This window comes from Aquarana catesbeiana, linkage group LG02, assembly GCF_042186555.1.
Source record: "Aquarana catesbeiana isolate 2022-GZ linkage group LG02, ASM4218655v1, whole genome shotgun sequence".
Classification (NCBI taxonomy): Eukaryota; Metazoa; Chordata; class Amphibia; order Anura; family Ranidae; genus Aquarana; species Aquarana catesbeiana.
Genome location: NC_133325.1, coordinates 715,090,592 through 715,103,825, shown reverse-complemented (window position 1 = coordinate 715,103,825; position 13,234 = coordinate 715,090,592). Strand labels below are relative to the sequence as shown.

The 13,234-nt window shown below is 49.5% G+C and overlaps 1 pseudogene; it reads left to right on the top strand.

Moving 5' to 3' along the window:
* The first annotated feature begins 7,756 nt into the window (after positions 1-7,756).
* LOC141130891 (U2 spliceosomal RNA) lies at positions 7,757-7,925 on the top strand (annotated as a pseudogene).
* The last annotated feature ends 5,309 nt before the right edge of the window (positions 7,926-13,234 follow it).

The window sequence follows — 13,234 nt, the reverse complement described above, 5'->3', positions numbered from 1 at the left end:
GTACCTGTCACTACCTATTGCTATCATAGGGGATATTTACATTCCCTGAGATAACAATAAAAATGATTAAAAAAATAAAAAAAATGAAAGGAACAGTTTAAAAATAAGATAAAAAAGCAAAATATAATAAAAAAAAAAAAAAAGCACCCCTGTCCCCCCCTGCTCTCACGCAAAGGCGGACGCAAGCGTCGGTCTGGCGTCAAATGTAAACAGCAATTGCACCATGCGTGTGAGGTATCACCGCGAAGGTCAGATCGAGGGCAGTAATTTTAGCAGTAGACCTCCTCTGTAAATCTAAAGTGGTAACCTGTAAAGGCTTTTAAAGGCTTTTAAAAATGTATTTAGTTTGTCGCCACTGCACGTTTGTGCGCAATTTTAAAGCATGTCATGTTTGGTATCCATGTACTCAGCCTAAGATCATCTTTTTTATTTCATCAAACATTTGGGCAATATAATGTGTTTTAGTGCATTAAAATTTAAAAAAGTGTTTTTTGCCAAAAAATGCGTTTGAAAAATCGCTGTGCAAATACTGTGTGAAGAAAAAATGAAACACCCACCATTTTAATCTGTAGGGCATTTGCTTTTAAAAAAAATATATAATGTTTGGGGGTTCAAAGTAATTTTCTTGCAAAAAAAATGTTTTCATGTAAACAAAAAGTGTCAGAAAGGGCTTTATCTTCAAGTGGTTAGAAGAGTGGGTGATGTGTGACATAAGCTTCTAAATGTTGTGCATAAAATGCCAGGACAGTTCACCCCCCCCAAATGACCCCATTTTGGAAAGTAGACACCCCAAGCTATTTGCTGAGAGGCATGTCGAGTCCATGTAATATTTTATATTGTGACACAAGTTGCGGGAAAAAGACACATTTTTTTTTTTTACACAAAGTTGTCACTAAATGATATATTGCTCAAACATGCCATGGGAATATGTGAAATTACACCCCAAAATACATTCTGTTGCTTCTCCTGAGTACGGGGATACCACATGTGTGAGACTTTTTGGGAGCCTAGCCGCGTACGGGACCCCGAAAATCAAGCACCGCCTTCAGGCTTTCTAAGGGCGTAAATTTTTTATTTCACTCTTCACTGCCTATCACAGTTTTGGAGACCATAGAATGCCCAGGTGGCACAACCCCCCCCCCCCCAAATGACCCTATTTTTGAAAGTAGACACCCCAAGCTATTTGCTGAGAGGTATAGTGAGTATTTCGCAGACCTCACTTTTTTTCACAAAGTTTTGAAAATTGAAAAAAGAAAAAAAATGTTTTTTTCTTGTCATTCTTCATTTTCAAAAACAAATGAGAGCTGCATAATACTCACCATGCCTCTCAGCAAATGGTTGGGATGTCCAGTTTCCAAAATGGGGTAATTTGGGGGGGGTTGTGCTATCTTGGCATTTTATGGCCTTCGAAACTGTGATAGGTAGTGAGCAGTGAATCAAAAATTCACGCCCTTAGAAATCCTGAATGCGGTGATTGGTTTTCGGGGTCCCATACGCGGCTAGGTTCCCAAAAAGTCCCACACATGTGGTATCCCCGTACTCAGGAGAAGCAGCAGAATGTATTTTGGGGTGTAATTCCACATATGCCCATGGCATGTTTGAACAATATATCATTTAGTGACACTTTGTGCAAAAAAAAAAAAAAAAAATTGGTCACTTTCCCGCAACTTGTGTCAAAATCTAAAATATTCCATGGACTCAACATGCCTCTCAGCAAATAGCTTGGGGTGTCCACTTTCCAAAATGGGGTCATTTGGGGGGGTTTTGTGCCATCTTGGCATTTTATGGCCTTCAAAACTGTGATAGGTAGTGAGGAGTGAAAGCAAAAATTTACGCCCTTAGGAATCCTGAAGGCGGTGCTTGGTTTTCGGGGCCCCGTACGCGGCTAGGCTCCCAAAAAGTCCCACACATGTGGTATTCCCATACTCAGGAGATGCAGCTAAATGTATTTTGGGGTGCAATTCCACATATGCCCATGGCCTGTGTGAGCAATATATCATTTAGTGACAACTTTTTGTAATTTTTTTTTGTCATTATTCAATCACTTGGGACAAAAAAAATGAATATTCAATGGGCTCAGCATGCCTCTCAGCAATTTCCTTGGGGTGTCTACTTTCCAAAATGGGGTCATTTGGGGGGGGTTTGTACTGCCCTGCCATTTTAGCACCTCAAGAAATGACATAGGCAGTCATAAACTAAAAGCTGTGTAAATTCCAGAAAATGTACCCTAGTTTGTAGACGCTATAACTTTTGCGCAAACCAATAAATATACGCTTATTGACTTTTTTTTTTTACCAAAGACATGTGGCCAAATACATTATGACTAAAATTGAGTTTTCATTTTGTTTTCAAAATTTTCGGTCTTTTTCCGTTTATAGCGCAAAAAAATAAAAACTGCAGAGGTGATCAAATACCATCAAAAGAAAGCTCTATTTGTGGGAACAAAAGGACGCAAATTTTGTTTGGGTACAGCATTGCATGACCGCGCAATTAGCAGTTAAAGCGACGCTGTGCCGAATTGTAAAAAGTGCTCTGGTCAGCAAGGGGGTAAATGCTTCCGGGGCTGAAGTGGTTAACCATTATTAAGGAGTCCATTTCTTGCTGCTGAACTGAATTCACTCATAAAATGCAGGGAAATTAGATGTACATTTCCATCTATTTTATGCGTGTTTTAACGCACGTTGAATTGCATTGATCTGCGTTTTAGCGCACTTGTAAAATGCAGCTCAACATATAGACACATTAACCACTTAAGCACCGGACCATTTGGCTGGCCAAAGACCAGAGCACTTTTTGCGAATCTGCACTGCATAGCTCTAACTGACAATTGCGCAGTGGTGCAACATTGCACCCAAACAACATTGACGTGCTTTTTTTCCCCACAAATAGAGCTTTCTTTTGGTGGTATTTGATCACCTCTGCGGTTTTTATTTTTTAAGCTATAAACAAAAAAAGAGCACCAATTTTGAAAAAAACGCAATATTTTTTCCTTATTGCTATATTAAATATCCCCAAAAAATATATAAAAACATTTTTTTCCTCAGTTTAGGCCGATACGTATTCTTCTACATATTTTTAGTAAAAAAAATCGCAATAAGCCTATATTGATTGGTTTGCGCAAAAGTTATAGCGTCTACAAAATAGGGGATATGGCTTTTTTATTAATTTTTTTCCCTCCCCGTCTTTCAGGACAGCCACAATGAGAGACCTTGGCTCCTCCTCTTCCTCTGGAAACACTGCGCCAGCCCCCATAAATTTTCACCTCCCCCTGCCAGCCTCAGTTATTTGTGTTTCCCGCAGTGGGGAGACACTGCGCTGGAACCAGGCCTAAGTTCAGTGAGAGGACTGAGGGCTATACAATTTTAAAAGTCCCTAGAAGGAGACAGGGGTTCTCCAGGGCAGCGGCATGGTACTCACCAGCCACAGTTTCATTTGCCCCCCCCGGCTTCGCCGAGCGCAGTTGGAAGTCCGGGGGGCCCTCTATCTCAGTCACAGTGCTGTTGGCAGGAATGCATCTCTGTTCCCCCTGTGCAGTGTACAGGCCGCAGATGGAACCAGGCGGGCCGGACGGCGGGTGACGTCATTTCCGGTGGGGTGGATGTTTTTCCTTTGACCCGCGACTTCCGGTTCCGGGTCACAGGGCTGGTAGGGGGCTGGGCTGAGGCTGGAGATGAGTCGATTCACAGCACAGGCAGTGAGAGGACTCTACAGGCAGCACCACCAGCATGTCAGAAGCCGATGCTCAGACAGCGCTCAGCGATGCCAGCTCCAGCCATCCCAAGGTAAGGCCACCCTGGGGAAGAGTCCTCTCTTCCTGGGATTTCCCTCCCCCACAATGGTTCCTGTAGAGGGGGTGGGAGGAACCCCTCTAGGTGGTCGGGGGGGACCCAGTACCTTATCTTTAGAAGGAACTAGGTACTCCCCATGGTTGTATTTCTGTGTGATGTCTATTGGGATGCTGATTGGTATTTAATTCACATGTATTTCAGAAAACTACTGAAGAGAAAAGAGCCACGCATAGCTCTAAGAGAAAGAGCTTCAGAGCAGGAGACAAGGTTAGCGGCATCAGTTAAAGAGTTGTCATCAACTTTTTTAGTCCTTCAAAACCCTGTTTGAGGGATTACAGCTTCCCGTTACTCCCTAACCTGCATCGCAGAATACAACCCCGCCCCTTGCACAGGGCTCTGCATCATCCCAACCCAGGGCCATTGCTTCGGCAGAGGAAATTGCGCGGCCTTCCAGAGAGGAGGCTAGGGAGGAACCAGACAGTGCTACCTCTGGTTCTCAGGATGAATCAGAGGGAGAGAACCGGGAGTCCAGGAGACCCTCAAGATACAAACTGTCCCTTGATGAGGTAGAGGACCTTTTGGGGGCAGTCTATACCACCCTGGGTATCCAAGTAGACAAAAAACCCTTATCTCTCCATGACCAAATGTATAAAGGCCTGGGAGAACAGAAAAAGAAAGTGTTCTTAGTCCACGAGGTCCTGGTGGAGACGGTCAAATGGAATGGCAGGATCCTGAGCGGAAACCCTTCTTTTCCAGATCCCTGAAAAGAAGATTTCCGTTTTCGGATGTCCTGGCGTCAATCTGGAGCAAAAACCCCACACTGGACGCAGCATTCTCGCAAGTTTCCAGAAAAACTGATCTGGCCTTCGAGGATCTAGGGGCCCTCAATGATACAATGGACAAAAAGATTGACTCCCTTCTAAAGAAGACCTGGGAATCAACTTTGGGAAATTTGAAACCAGAGATGGCAGTCACAGTGGTGGCTCATAATCTCGAACATTGGCTTACTCAGATTCAAGCCCATATTGAAGCAGGTACGGCAAAAGAGACAATTTTGTCATCCTTTCCGACTATTTTACGAGGAGTAGCATATATAGCGGATGCTTCTGCTGAGTCAGTTCGCATGTCTGCCAGGACCGCTGCACTAGCCAACTCAGCCAGAAGGGCCCTCTGGCTCAAAACATGGCCAGACGACAATGCCTCTAAGATTAAATAATGTGGCATTCCACTGACGGGGGGACCTCCTATTCGGCCCAGGTCTGGAAGCGGTATTAGACCACACAGTCAAAAAAGCGTTCCCAGTGAAATGAAAGACTCCAACTCAAACCAAGAAGGGGATTCGTCCGCAGAAAAGAGTACCCCCCAAGCCTGAAAGGGAAAAGAAAACTTGGGGCCAAAGGGGTAAGGGCAGGGGAGGAGCAATTTTTTTCACCCTCCTGACCAGCCCCGTAAAAGCCAATGACTCAGTGATCACAGTGGGAGGAAGACTGGGGGCCCTCCTTCCACAATGGGAAGCAATTTCCCCCAACCAATTTATCCTGGGGATAGTAAGGAGGGGGTACAGTTTAGAATTTACAGAGCCCCCTCCACATCGAAGCCTAGTGACACTTCTCCCCAGATATCCAGCAAAGGCAGAAGCTGTCCTGGGAGCATTAAAGGAACTACAGTAACAAAATGTGGAGGGGCGTGGCTTGACGGCTCGTGCGGATGGCTGCTTAGATCCACAGATCCGCAGTATACCCAGCCACAGCGACATACACAGCGGCTCCAGAGGAGAAAACACTCCACAAGCTGCCTAATTGTCCCTACACAACAAGCGACCATGCTGAAGAGGAGGAAAACATCCACACTCCCCAGGAAACTGACGGATTACTACCCCTCACCCAGCCTGACGAGCGGCCAAAATGGCGCCAGCAATGGCCGGGAAACAACAGCGCGGCTCTCCTCACATCTCAGCCAGAGCCCCGCGCTGTCTCAGGAGCTTCACCAACCCTCTGACTTACAGGGTGAGTGTTCTCCCCCTGATTCACCCACGACATCCAGCCCTGCCAAGACTAGGCTCAGAACGGCTGAGCCTCAGCAGTCCCCGCCTGTCACAACTCCCTGCCTGTTCTCTCTCCCCCCTCCGCAGCAATCATCAGTGTTAGATACCTTTCCTGCCTCAGACCAGCCATTGTCTGAGAATACTATGAAGAATATGTTACTTTCTCTGAGGTAAACACTGTACAATGATCTATCTACTGCTGTCTCCTCTTTATCCATATCAGTAAACCAGCATGACCAAGCTATTACACAAATGGAGGCTAAAATGGGAGACATGCTTTCTGCCCATAATGAGCTGGTGGATGGCTTTGGGGATCATGAAGATGAATTACAACTAATCAATCTGAAGCTCGCAGATTTGGAAGACCGTTTCAGACGGAACAATATCAAATTTCGCAATATCCCAGAGTCAAAACACCATCTGATCTAACACAATTTCTACAGTAACAAAATGTGGTTTGCAGGGTTCCAAAAGGGGAGGAAGGGAGGGGCTTCTATTCATACGTTTTTGTGGTAAGAAAACCCTCAGGAAGTTATAGATTAATTCTAAACCTGAAACCGCTAAACAAATCAATTGCTTACAAAAGGTTCCGGATGGAATCGATATTCACAGTCAGAGCGCTGCTACCCAAGGACTGTTATATTGTGTCATTGGGTCTCAAGGACACCTACCTCCACGTGCTTATTGCGGAAACTTTTCAAAAGTACCTGCGCCTAGCCGTGAAGGTGGAGGAAGAGGCCATCCATCTGCAGTTTCAGGCCTTGCCATTCGGCCTATCCTCATCACCCCGAGTATTTACAAAGGTTATGGCAGAAGCCATGGCTTTTCTGCGGCTCAGGGGAGTATCAATTATCGCATACTTGGACGATCTGTTCATCTTCGCAGTTTCTCTAGAGCAGCTAATCAGAGATCTGGAGCTAACAAAACAAACCCTGATAGGACTGGGATGGCTGCTGAATCTGGAAAAGTCCAGTTTAATTCCAACTCAGAAAATCTCCTATCTAGGACATCTGCTGGACTCAACCCAAATGAGAGTTTTTCTCCCAGTGGAAAAAATATTAAAGGTGGACAGAGCAGAAGCTTCCCTCCTAAACAACCAGCAGGTATCAGTAAGGACAGCAATGTCAACCCTAGGTCTATTGACATCTGCCATCCCAGCGGTCCAGTGGGCAGGCCTACACTTCCGTCCCCTGCAGGCCTTGGTTCTAAAAGTGTGGGACCACAGCCAGGAGTCATTGGACACCCTGCTTTCAATTCCCCGTGGGTCAAAAGATCCCTCTGGTGGTGGAGGAAGCAGATACATCTGTCACAGGGGCACCTGTGGATCATTTCTGCATCCAAAGTGATTACCACAGACGCAAGCAGCAGAGGCTGGGGAGCACACTTGGGTTCTCGGCTGGCACAAGGGACGTGGGGAATAGAGGAACTCAAGAGATCTTCCAACTGGAAAGAACTAATAGCAGTTGGATTGGCATTAGAAGCCTTCAGAGAGGAACTCCTGGGCCAACATATTCAGGTGCGTTCGGACAACTCCTCGGTCATTGCTTATATAAACAAGCAGGGTGGCACAAAGAGCGGAGCCCTGTTGAGCCTAGCAACAGAGATTCTGAGCTGGGTAGAAGCCAACGCACTTTCCCTTTCAGCAGTGTTTCTAAAGGGGGAAGAGAGGGGGACTTCCTCAGCCAGAAACAACTGAGAGAAGGCGACTGGGTCCTCAATCAGGAAGTCTTCAACCTTATAGTCAGGAGATGGGGCCTCCCAGAGGTAGACCTTTTTGCCTCAAGCAGCAATGCAAAAACCCCATGCTTCTTCTCACTAAATAGATGATAGATGGGAAAACGCGCTAGGAGTAGATGCTCTGACTCAAAGCTGGCACTTCAAAACTTGCTATGCCTTCCCACCTCCGATTCTACTTCTGGCTGTATTCGCTTCTCGGCCTTTTGGCTAAGATCAAGTGTAGTATCGACTTTAGCCCTTAGGGGTGTCTCTGCTTCACAGCTAGGACGTTGAGAACCACTTGTATCTATCCAAGCTAATTGGTCCTTGTGGGGTACCCTCTGCTCGGCCTGGTAGGATCGTTGATTAAATTCAGCTTCACCTACTTGCTGCTATTGGGTTAGAGGCTTAGCCCCCACAGGGAACGAGATTGCGGTCTTCCCTCCTCCCCACTCCGCATTACTACCTCCGGGCAGTAGATGCTAGAGCCTTTTTAAAGGCTACGAAAAAGAGCGAAGACGTCGAGGAACCAGAAGGAAGCCGCCTAAGAAACATCTGAAGCGACATCCAAATCCTTGACGATGGGGAAGAGCAAAAAGAAGACCGGAAAAGAGAAGAAGAACCCCGTTCCAGCCACTTCCTCCAAGCCCGGGAATGCCGCTGCCTCAACCCCCGCCCCTACCCCGGCCGGCACCAGCCGACCAGGACCAGCCAAGCCAGACCAGCCTGCAGACGGGCTCCCAGCTTTGGAGCCATGGATGAAGCAGACGGTCGTGCTGCAGCTGAAGGAGGTGGACGGAAGAGTCCCCGACATGACCCCGGAGATCTTTGGAAAGAAGATGATCCTGGAACAGGGGTTCAGCAAAGCGGAGACGCTTTCTGTGCAGGCCTTCACAAGAGGTATATTCTTTATAACTTTTTTGTCGTTCCAGGTCTGCAGAAGATACTGGGAGATGGTGAAGACCAGTGGTCCTGAATCCCCTTTCCGGAAGTTCACTGCGAACTGCCCCATAACACGGGACGAAAAGCGGGTGACAGTGGCCATGAGGAACCCCCATACCAGTGGAAAGGACATAGCCACCTACCTCCAGAGGTTCTGCACCGTGGTGAAGGACCCGATCCAAATCTTCGATGCCAACGGCTTCTGGATAGGTAAGTGGTCTGTGCTCTGCAAACTGAGGAAAGACCCTTCGGGGGACATCCAGCACCTGAAGCCTTTCTTCTCCCTGGGATCCTCCGCAGGAATCCTCTTCTACCCCGGCATACCCTACAACTGTAACAAGTGTGGGCAGCCGGGACACATAGGGAAGGATTGTACAGAACTTGCTTGCAAGTTCTGTAGGGTGACAGGCCACGAGACCAAGGACTGTCCGAGGTCCAAAGCCTGCAACCTTTGCGGACTGGCAGAGCATGTCTTCAGACACTGCCCCCAGAGAACCCGGACCTACGCTGGAGCCGTAAGCCAGGGTAAGCCATCCGGGAGAAAGCTGCCAGAAAAACCAAAAGAACCTCGAAAGGCCAAAGGTAAGTCCACCCCCGCCCCACCAGCCCCTGCCCCTCCCACCCCCTCTGTGCCGGAGGAGCCCCTCCCCACCCCCCCCCCCCCACCTGTCCTCCCTGGAGGACTTCCCCACCCTCCCACCCCCCTCCACCCCCACCAGTGGCCCAAGAGGAAGCCGGAAACGTAAGCCAGAGAGCCCAACAGCTGAGGAACCCGCCACCTCCACCAAACGGCCCAACGGGGTCCAACGCGACAGCGAGGGACCCAAGCAAGTAGTGGAGGACCTAGAGTCTGCAGGAGAGGAGGAGGAAGGGGAGGAGATCGTGGTCGACCCTGAGCATGACCTCCCCCCCAACGTCCACATCAGCCAGCAGATGATGGAGTCTGTCCTTGAGGAGCTGGGCCTGGCCCAGGACACAGGACAGGCAGAAGACGCAACGGAAGAGCCACCCCCCCCCTCCGGGGAGGTAAGTTCGGACCCTTGTTAACTAGACCCTCATACCCTTTTTCATTATGGCTGAGATCTCAATCTTTTCCATTAATGTGAGGAGTATCAAGGATACATCTAGAAGGCAAGCGGTCCTGACCTTTCTTTCAAGTCAGCAGAGTGATGTCTACATGCTTCAGGAGTGCGCCCTTCCTCCCTTGAGGAGGTACACTCATCTGTCCTCCCAGTGGACCCTTGGTCCCTCCTACTGGTCCGGGGGTGGCGATTGCAAGTCTGCAGGTGTAGCCATTCTGGTCAGGGGTGGGCGTTTCACGGTTGACTCTATCCATGAGCTAGTCTGCGGCCGTCTTTTGGTCATAGACGGCTCGTGGGTGGAAGAGCCAGTTAGGCTCATCAACGTGTACGCCCCCCCAGACAAGAATGCGCGGCTGGAACTTTTCCAGACCCTGCGGACCCAACTCGTCACCACCAGAACAGTAGTGATCGGCGGTGATTTTAACTGTCCGATCGAGGAGGATGGGCGCAGCTCCAGCATATACGCAAAACTTGATGCTACTTCTAGGCTGCTCAAGGAGATGATCTCGGAGGCCTCCTTGCAGGACGCCGTGGGATCCATAGGGAAAGGGACCGTGAACTATTCGTGGTGCCGACCCGATGGATCTGTGCGTTCCAGGATTGACTTCGTGCTCACTTCAAGAACAGTCAAGCATCGTGAGTTCTCCATGGTCCCCTGCTTTTTCTCTGACCACAGGGCTATTCACTTTCAGGGTGACCTGGGCGAGGGCTTTGCCCGCGGACCGGGTTCCTGGAAGCTGAATATCACCCTGCTGGAAAACGAGGAATTGATGGGGGAACTCCGAGAAGCCTATGCCACCTGGACGGAGGAAAAGAGATTCTTCGGAAGGGTAAGTGACTGGTGGGAGTTTGTGAAGGTTAAGCTGCGTAGCTTCTTTCAGGCAAGGGGACGCCAGCGTGTGTGTGCCAGGAAGAGGGAACTCAGGAGACTGCAGCGTCAGTTGCAGTCCCTGCAGGACCTTCAGCACTGTGGCTGGGACGTTAGGCAGGACCTGGAGGACACCAAGAGAAGCCTGAAAGGACACTTCGAGGAAGAATCCAGGCACATTGTCTTCCGTGCCAAGGTGGAGAATCTTGAGAAAGGTGAGAAGTGTAATTCTTTCTTTTTCAGGAAACTTCACTCAGGACACACACCCTTGTCGGAGTTACGCGACGAGACCGGAACACTCCAGAAGGGGAAGAAGGCTGTGATGCAAGTGGTCAGCGACTACTACACCAACCTCTACTCCCCAAAAGAAACGGACACACAGGCGGCCGACAGGTTCCTGTCAGGTATCTCTAACCAAATTGATCCTGCAGGTTCATCAACCGTCAACGCCCCCTTGGTGCTGGAGGAGCTGCACTCTGTCGCTAAATCCTTTAGGCGAGGCAAGACCCCGGGCTGCGATGGTCTCCCAGTTGAGCTCTATGTAGCACTGTGGGATCTCGTGGGCCCGGACCTGCTCGAGCTGTACGGGGAGATGGTGGTGGAGGGCAGAATGCCTCCGTCACTGAGGGAGGGGATGATCACGATTTTGTATAAGCGGAAGGGGGAGAGATCAGATCTTAAAAATTGGCGTCCGATCTCTCTGCTGAACGTGGACTACAAAATCCTCGCCAAGGTCCTGGCCAACAGGTTGAAGTCTGTCATCGGACAGATCATCCACCCGGATCAGACTTGCGGCATTCCTGGTCGCAGGATTGCGGACAGCCTTGCGCTTGTCCGGGACACGGTCCAGTACATTCATGGCCGCCGTGTGCACGCGGCCCTGGTCAGTCTTGACCAGGAGAAGGCCTTTGACCGTGTCTCCCACGAGTTTATGTGCAGAGCTCTGCGCAGGTTTGGTCTTGGGGAAATGTTTTGTTCGTATGTAAATGTAATGTACACTGACATTTCTAGTTTGGTGCTGGTAAATGGCTGGAAAACTGACCCCTTCCCAATTTTGTCTGGGGTCAGACAAGGCTGCTCTCTCTCACCTCTGCTTTTTGTTTGTTGTATAGAGCTCTTCGCCCGAAGCATCAGACGGAACCCAGAGATCAGAGGGATAACCGCACCAGGACCGGACAGACGGGAGGTCAAGTGCTCACTCTACATGGACGACGTGACGGTGTTCTGTGCTGATCGGCGCTCCATCGACACACTCGCCCAGACCTGTGAGGACTTCGGCCAAGCTTCAGGGGCAAAGGTCAACTGCGGGAAGTCAGAAGTCATGCTCTTCGGAAAGTGGTTCCTGCCTTCTTCTGCACCAATTCCTTTCAGCGCCAAGACGGACTTCATCAAAATTCTTGGGGTCTGGTTTGGAGCTGAGGGCGCAGCCCTGAAGTCCTGGGAAGAAAGACTGTCAAAGATGCGACAGAAGTTTGGACTTTGGAGCCTCAGAGAACTCACCATCGAAGGAAAAACACTGGTACTCCGCAGCGAGATCCTCCCTGTGTTGCAGTACCTCGCCCAGGCCTGGCCCCCTCGGGCTAACACCTGTAAGGCCATCACCAGGGCGGTGTTTCACTTCATCTGGAGCTCCAAAATGGACAGAGTGAAGCGGGCGGTTATGTTCAAGGATCCCCTCAAGGGCGGTAAGGGAGTGCCCGACATCGCTACACTATTGAGGGTGTGCTTTGCTTGTAACTGCATCCGCAGGACATTGGTGGACAGAACTGTGGACTCTGGTGGTAACTCTATGTCCCGTTTTTTCCTCCTGCCTCTATGGAGGACCCTGGGCTGGGACAAATGGGACAGCTCCATCCCCTACAACTGGGACACCCCTTGGTACTACTTGGACACCTTCAAGTTTATTAAGGAGCTGGGGCTACATGGAGTGAAGCCCGACTTGTGGAAGCCAAAAACTATCCACAAGTTGATCAGAGCATCGGACATTGTTGAGACTGTTCCAGGCCTCCCTTCAGCCACTTGTAAAGTGGTCTGGAGGAATGTTTCTTCAAAGAGACTCACCAACAGGCACAAAGATCTGGCATGGATGGCAATCCAAGGGGGGTTGCCACTCAGGACATTCATGCATGCCAGAAACCTGTGCAGATACAGGCACTGCCCCTTTTGCATCATCCAGGAGGAAACTGCTCTGCATGTTTTCTGGGAGTGTCCCTTTGCACAGGACCTGTTGAGGGCCTTGGAACCGGAACTCAAAGACTTTATGCCACAGACTGCTATCACACACTTTGGTGTGTTGAACGGACTCTTCTGTGGAACTCATTCACAGGAGGACATTGACGGTGCCTGGCGGGTGCTGTGCTGCTTTAAGGACGCTTGATGGTGCGCCAGAAAGCGCCTCATCCACCAGCGGGAGAGGATGTCCATCGAGGACTGCCGCAGACTGGTTCACAGTCTGCTCAGAGACTATCACTTGATGGACTTCAAGGAGGAAGAGGAGGTCTGAAGATTTCCCCATTCCCCCGCCCTCCCACCCGTGTATCCTTTGGCAGTTCAAATAAAGCTTCGGGCCTGTGAACTCTTTTACTCCCTCCCCTACCCCACCTTCTCCACCCCCCCCCCCCCCCATCACACCCGTTGCCCATTTGAATGTTATCTGACTGTATGACCGGATTTTTTTGTGAAATTGTTTTGAAGTACTGCTTTCAGGGTAATGCGGCGTCATGCATGATGTGATGTTTCGGGGTATTATTACTCTGCACAACACATTAGGCATCATACCGCAGGATGAATGTAA